Raw genomic sequence first — 7,592 nt, 5'->3', positions numbered from 1 at the left:
GGTCTGTGGGGAAAAGGATGACCAGCACCACGAGAAATTCTCTGCAAAAGGATTCGGTCCATGCCTTTTCTCATGTTTACTACAATGCTGTGAGCCAAATGAGGTAGTAGGTCTTAAAGTATTATTTGTACTGCAGTAGCATCAATCAGTTCTAGTCACGGACAATCAGGCTGTATGCTACAGACACATGACAGACAGTTGATATATATTTTACCTAGACCTTGCCCCCATTATCTAAAAAACCCCCAAACAAACACAACCAAATAATGTCTGAATGCGTGATGTTGCCAGGTCAGCCACAGCCATGAGGTGGCCCATGTGAATGGGCCTTATGACCTTTCTAGTTGAAGGCCACCAACAGTGACGACAATGGATGCCCTTTCCTGGAGGCTGAATGGGTGAGAGAGAGAAACTTTCTTCTACCTCTTCGAACTGGAGGTCCCCAATGGGGTGTATCGAGGCACGTTAGTTGTGTACCAACAGTGAAAGCTCTGCTGTGTGCTGAAAACTATGCTGGATAACCAGAGGGCTTCTGTCTCTAAGGCTGTCAAAACTGTATCTTTCACTGGCATTAATAACATTTAATATAAAGAAGCATACTGCCACTGTCTGCATGCTCCTCAAATGTCTCACCGGCAGTATCTGTGTCTTTGGCCATAAGTCACTTTTCTGTTGGTTTTCTTACAAGGAAAATAACTTGACAATGGGTTCTTTACAGCCAAAAGTTGTTTGTCTTCAACTCCCAGTGGTTTTCCCTTAGCTTGGAGCTCTGCGCAACACAAGGCACTAAATACTTTCTGAAGGAAATCTGCTTTTATCATCAGGAGGCAAAGCTACTGGGTTTGTATCTGCTGGAACAAGTGGAGAAAGCCAAACTCTCCTTTTCCTGAGATGGAGTAAACTGTGTTATTCAGCCTGGCCCAAGCATCTTCTTTTTCTACTGATGAGATTTATGCCAAAACCCTTCTCTATGGGTACTGGCCATGCCGATTTTGTAATGAATGCCACATTCAGGGTTCAGCAGCAGCTCTTTTTGCAGCAGCCCTTTATCAGGACTAAAGGCTGGCCATTAAGAGAAACCTGAATCACTTGCAAAGCATGTTTCAAGATAGGTATAAAACACTGCAACAGACCACCAACGTTTGACAGATCCAGTCCTAGAAACCAAAATATTTTGTAAAATTCTTACAAAAGCCACTCTCAAATGGGACAAGACAGAGGCTAAGGCTGGGGACAATTCTAGTAGCTGTTTTATTGGAGGTAGGGGCTCCATTTGCAAGTGGTGGCAGCTAAATCAATGCCATTATTCCATTTGTCCACACCTCTACTAGTGGATCTAACCCACGGTAACCGGCTTTTTAAAACCTGCTTCTTTCTGGTTACACAGCTTTTGCTTCCACTTAAAAAGGGACAGACACAACAGTTGTAGCTGTATATGTAAATATAACTACATTTTTAAAAAGCCAACTGGGACTTGAATAGTAGGGAAGTTAGGTACATTTTAAATCCCAGCCTCAATATACAAATGTTCTAGGCTATAGTGACTCCTTATATTACTAACAGCTTAAGTGAAAGTTAATCAAATCTCATGCTAAAAGTGATGCAATTCCACAGTTCATGGTGTGAAGAACATTTCCTCCTCTTACCATACGTACAGCTTTTGGACAATTTTCTAGGCATATTTTTTCCCTTTAATTTTTCCCTTAGATTGCCAAGTATAGTATTAGGCAGCACTGGAGGCAAGATACCAAACTTGCAAGATCTGCCATACTGGATCAGAATGGCCTACTCTCATGCAGCTGGCAGCTGACAAAGAGGAAATGCATATTTATTTACTGGACGTTTTGGTGAAGTCTCTGTGTGCATAGGGTGGAGGGGTGGTGCAATGCAAGGAAGAAGACAGTGAAGTCAAATGCCTTCCTGCTGGAAACAGCAAAGCAGGCAGCAGGAACAAGGTTTTGGCTACTACTGAAGTAATGCAGCAAATGATAAACTGCAACTGCTCAGTCACAGACAGCCACAAGAGTGAGTGCCAGTTGTGTGTGAAATCTGTAGACCTGCCAAGGACCAAGCTAGATTTGAGTATGGGCTACAGTGAAAGAAAGGCAAGTTCAAATTCCTAGCGTCATTAACACAGTTATAATAGTCGGTGCATACTAATAGCAATAGAGCCATAAACCTCTAAGTGCTTCCTGAAGAAAGCTTAGTGTTGTCATACTTGCAGGTCACCAAGCAGGCCAGCAGCAGAGCTGGGACCTGGCTTTCCAGCTGCCCGCTGGATACACCACGCGAATTAGATTGAATTCACAATACCCCGTTTGCCCAAAGTTGACTGAGATGGGGGAGCCCCAAACAGTTTGCCCACAAGCCCCCTCTCACCCCATCTCCCTACCTGGTGTATATGATTACTGTGGCCCTGCCCTCTGTGAGATGGAGCCAGACCCGGCTGCCCCGTGCCTTACCTGCATATACATTTTTGGAGGATCCCAGGACTCATGACAAGCACACCTGGTTCCAGTCATGAGTGGGGGGCTAATTAACAGATGGATCCTTTGTGGGGAGTATTTGGAGTAAGCGCACATCCTGAGCAATGCTCAGCTATGGGGTTATTATGGCTTGAAACGCTGTTGACTTTGCTGAGGCCCAGTCCAAAGAACTGTATGGTAAATCATGAGATTTTGGCTTTAGGTAAATATCATGCACAATTTATATAAGTAGGTACATAAAAGTATTGCTTAAAAGTGCGCTTACAGAATACCTATAATAAAACTTGCAGCAGGTATGATGCATCATTTCTACATGAATAAAGTCTATGGTTTCTATATGCAGTTACTACAGGTCTCTTCATTTTGAGGTTACTGTTTTCAGATTTGCTCTTTGCTTCAGGAAGAGTAGGGTCCGACAGTAAGAAAGGGCAAAACAGGCTACAAGTGGAAGAAGCTGGGGGCAGAGAGGGCAACGGGGCTACATGACCCTTCAGATATATTTTCCCTGCTGTAACAGTGGGAGGGGGACAAATTCAAGGCAAATGTCCAATATCTAGATTTATACCTGGAAAATTACAACACATCTATACATTTTCCATTTGTAGAGTTTAATTATTGGGGTGCCATATTATATTCAAATAAATATGGTAATTCCTTCAGTTATGGTCATCTATAGGCGTGCTCTCTGCTCTGGCTTCCCTTGGAAAGTGGAATAAAATAAAACAAAATCATAAGCTACAAAATATGAAATTATTCTGATCGTCCAGAAAGCAGAGCCCCCTTCTCTGCCCTAGAGAGTTGGGAACCAAAGCTCTTGTGGGAATCCTTGGCTCCTTGAGCCATTCTGCAAAGCAGAGAAGGATTCACTTGGACTAATGAAGAGGATCTGGTGGAAATGACTGACTTGGACTTCAGTGAAGAGCCAGAAAATGGTGTAAATCAGGGACGGACAAAGTCCAGCCCACAGACCAGACTGGGACCACAGCGGACTCCATTTCCCAGCAGCCCCTGCCCGCATAGCTCCAGCCAGTTTCCATGGAGACCCTAGGAGTGGCAGGGCTCTGACAGCATGGGGCCAGGGTCTCCATGGAAACTGGTCCCAGCAGTGCTAACATGGGCAGGGAGCTTTCATGGGCCAGGATCTTGTGGCAGTGACAGCACTATGCAGAGCCAGGGCAAAGCTGCGATCTGCTGCCTGCACAGCGGATCCTGGACCTGACTCCAGCCCATGCTGTTTCCGTCACAAATCCCGGCCCCAACCCTGGCACAGCTCCCCGCCCGACCACGTGCCCTGCCAGTGCTGCTTGGGCCGGTTTCCATGGAGACCCTGGCCCCGTGCTATTATGGAACCTCTGCTCCTGGGTCCCCTTGGAAACCTGCCAGAGTGATGCAGGCAAGGGCTGATGGGAAACGGAGTCTGGGCACTGGCCAGATCTGCCATTTTGCCCACCCTTGGTATCAAAGTTTAGTAATGCTCATCACGAGGATGGAAGCAGTAGGAATTACTGCTGCCCAGGGGCTGAACAGGCACAGTAACTCCTCCTGTTTTCATTTGCCAAGGGACGGGTGGAAGCAACAGTTCCTTAGCAACTTAGCTTGACAAGACTTGGAGTCATACACAGACAACACAAAGAAACTCCAAGCCCTAATTCCAAAGGAAGAAAGGGAAAAGGAGATGTCAACACAAACTAAAGTCTTACAAGATACGACTCTTGGCCCATAGCGTTTTAAATGTTCAAAGCACCAGACAACTATTGAGCAAGTCTCATCATACTCATGGATGGTAGATGGGTAAGCATCCTTATTTCCATTTTACTGGAGAAATGGCCGAGGAGGCCAAATCCTTCATTAGATTGAATAGATCACCTCATTGTAGAAATTGGATGCACTGAATCATAAATCAGACTGGGCTTTTGTTGCTTAATGCAGGGGGTGGGGTTGGAATCGTATCCCTGGAAAGACGCACACAGTTGTTGCAAAATGGATCACTCTAAAAGGCAAGTACATCAACCAGTAGGCATTTTCTTCAGCTAAGTTGTGCTTGTCTTCCTTTTAAGAAGCTGCACTTCCTATAAGTATATTAAACAGAAGGGGTGGGGATGATGATGTTCTGGCACAGCATATGACAATACTGCCCTTTGTTCCCCATCCCAGAAACTGTATTGCGTGCTTGTAGCAATGACATTTTTTTTATTCTAGGCTCTGACACCTACCATTAAAAAAAAGATTCACACAGAATAATCCAAATGGGGAAACTAGGCTGATTTGGGAAATTGGGTGGGGGTGGGAAGGAGAGGGGAGGGGAAGACAATCATATAAGATGTCAGATAAATGTGCCCACAAAAGCTGGAACCTGCTAGTGCCTCTCTGGTTGCAATGTTCAGGAAATCATGCCACTTAAGACCTAGTTAGCTTGTTTTTGAGATAATCATGTCTGAAAACAAGTTTGTTTTTACTGAAACATTTCCCTTCCTGCAGAGTAAAAATCTGACTTTAATTGGAAAGGCATGCCTTTCCTTCATGCAAATGTTGACAACGGACTCATCACTAATAGAAGCAAAGATTATTATGTGGATCTATATGGTACATTTTCCAGCAAGGCAGTGCTCATGGATCACTTGACTTCAATTATTTTCTGGTGAGCAGGAAATAAATGACGTGGCTAGAGCTGAAACCCCAGGTCCCTTGGCTGTTGCTCAGTAAAATAGAGTAGCAAATTAGATGAACCTTTTCTAGATAGATAACCGACAACTAATCAATTTGTAGTGATGCACCAAGCTTATTCTATAAAGTGGGCATGTGCACTGTATTTCTTGGTACTTCTTGATCAAGACTGTTTGGAAATTAAACCAACAGCTGAAGGTTCCAGAGCTGCTGTCCATGGTGCTACGGTTCAGGCTTGATCTGTTTTCCAATACACAGGCATTTGCAGAGCAATTATTAATACAACTGATAAAAAAAAAAACAACCCACAAAACAAAATCCACACATGACTAGTGAAGATTCTTGGGGGTGTCCTTTCTTTTGTTTTTAGAAGATGTCGTCCTGATATGCAAAATCATATACCAAAAATGTTGAGATAAGAAAATCATCCCAGAACACACACAGTCATTGAAACCAAAACACACATAAACAAAGAAATCATTGCTCCTTCATTTTTATCTGTTGGTTTGGTTTTTTTTTTTTTATCAAACATTATTCCATGGTATTAAGTGGGGAAAAAGCAGTATACCTTTACTACAGGTTTTCTTTCGAGAGTAAAGGCCCAGTCTTGTGAACAAATGTTACCAGGAGGAAGGTTTAGATCACATATGATCCAGTCTTGACCAGGATACACCTTTGAACATTATTGATTTTAACAGAAATGCTCAGGGTTAGCTGTGATTTTACTCCACCTGGGGTCCCTTTAAGTGTATGTTTTCAGGTCTTCTACCTGATGCCTTTACTTCAGCTGTGATAATGCCACAATCACTTTTAGGCCCAGGCCCTGACCTACAGCACCATGGGCATCACCCATGGTTACTCAGTAGGCCCTAGGAAGGTGGCATCTCTGGTATTTCCCTTCTGTCGTCTATGGCTAGCAGTAATTTGAGTGACCAGAAAGCCTTCTTAAACAAACCTCATATTTGTTTTGCAGTATGGAAAAAAATGCAAGGTTTTAAAACTATCTTTATGCAAATCCCTCTAACCTAGATGTTCGTCATCCCCTGATTTTTTCCCCCGTCAGCCCAAAAGATCTTGTGTATCATTGGTCCAGCTGAAGAGATGCCTCTCTCTCTTCAAAGTATCCCTTTTATTTTTTAATCTGTCCAAGTGGCTTTTCGTCTTTTGATTTCCAGGCCATGTCCTTGTTCATCATGGCTCTATACGAAGTGGGTAAGAAAGTTCAGAGCTAATCATCCAGGCATTTTTCTCTTTAAATCCTTAAAGTGTTCAATCAGAAGTAGCTTATATTGAGCCATTTTCTCCTGCCCTCCCCAATTAAATTAAACCAATATAATCTTACAAAAAGCATCCTAGTAACCAGATGAATATACAATAGTAATAAACGACTACAGAGCTGCTTGAATTCTGGTTACAGTAACTGCAATTTACAGGACCAAGTTCTAATATATATGAACTTAAATGGAGCTAATGTATTATTAATGCAGAAAGAAGAGTAATATTAGTATTTTATCTGTAGCTATTAGATCAAAAAGCACTGTTATTAGGAATTGCTGGCCCTGCTAAACTTTACAGGAAGATGGAACAAAAATAACTGGCTGCAAACAGGAATACTGCCGTCTTAATTTTTTACCATAAATCAGCAGTTTTAGTTGTACAACTTTAGATGATGTAGATGTCCAAAAAAGGGGCTGGGAATATTTTTCTCAGGGTCTAATCTTGGTTGAATCCAAGTTGTAGTTTGGCAATTCTTCTGCTCTTGAGGGCAGGAGAGCAGGGAGGGGAGGGGGTGCTGACCTGGCCTTGAGCCCCTGCCAACACCATGCAGTGGGTGGGAGCGGGTGGAGGCCCAGGGAGATCCCAATTTTCCAACGTATCTTTGCTGGATGGAGGGGGCAGGCAGGGTCTTTATGGAGACCAGCCCCAGGTGCCCAGTGGGCAGGGTGCACTCAGCTGGGCAGATGGCATGGGGCCGTGGGGGGGCAGGGAGCAGCTCCCAGAAGCAGGATGGGTGGCCGGGGCTAGGGTTGCAGGGTTGGGGCCCAGGGCAGAGCTATGATCCACTCCCCACACGTCCATGCAATGGGCCTGTTTCCATGAGCAGGGATGTACAGGGAGCAGATCACACCTCTGCCTCTGCACTGTCACTGCCCCATAATCCCAGCCCCAGCTCATCCACCTGGCTGTGTGTGCACTGCCCATGGGGGTCCTGTGACCCTAGCTGCCTGCTCCTTCTGGAGCCCCTGATGGTGGCTGCTGGGCAGATGGGCCTGGGGTGCCCGAGCCATGAGGCTGGGGTCCAGCAGTGGTGGCAGGGCATACACCTGCTCCCAGGCAGTGGTGTTGGGGGCTGCCAGGAAGCGAAATCTGGCTTCCGTGCCGCTCCTGTCACCCGCCCCTGTGTACGACAACTCCCAGCATGCTAGGGAGGCACGTGTAGGG

Source organism: Alligator sinensis, unplaced genomic scaffold, assembly GCF_000455745.1.
Source record: "Alligator sinensis unplaced genomic scaffold, ASM45574v1 scaffold98_1, whole genome shotgun sequence".
Lineage (NCBI taxonomy): Eukaryota > Metazoa > Chordata > Crocodylia > Alligatoridae > Alligator > Alligator sinensis.
Note: the sequence above shows the minus strand (reverse complement) of the source record.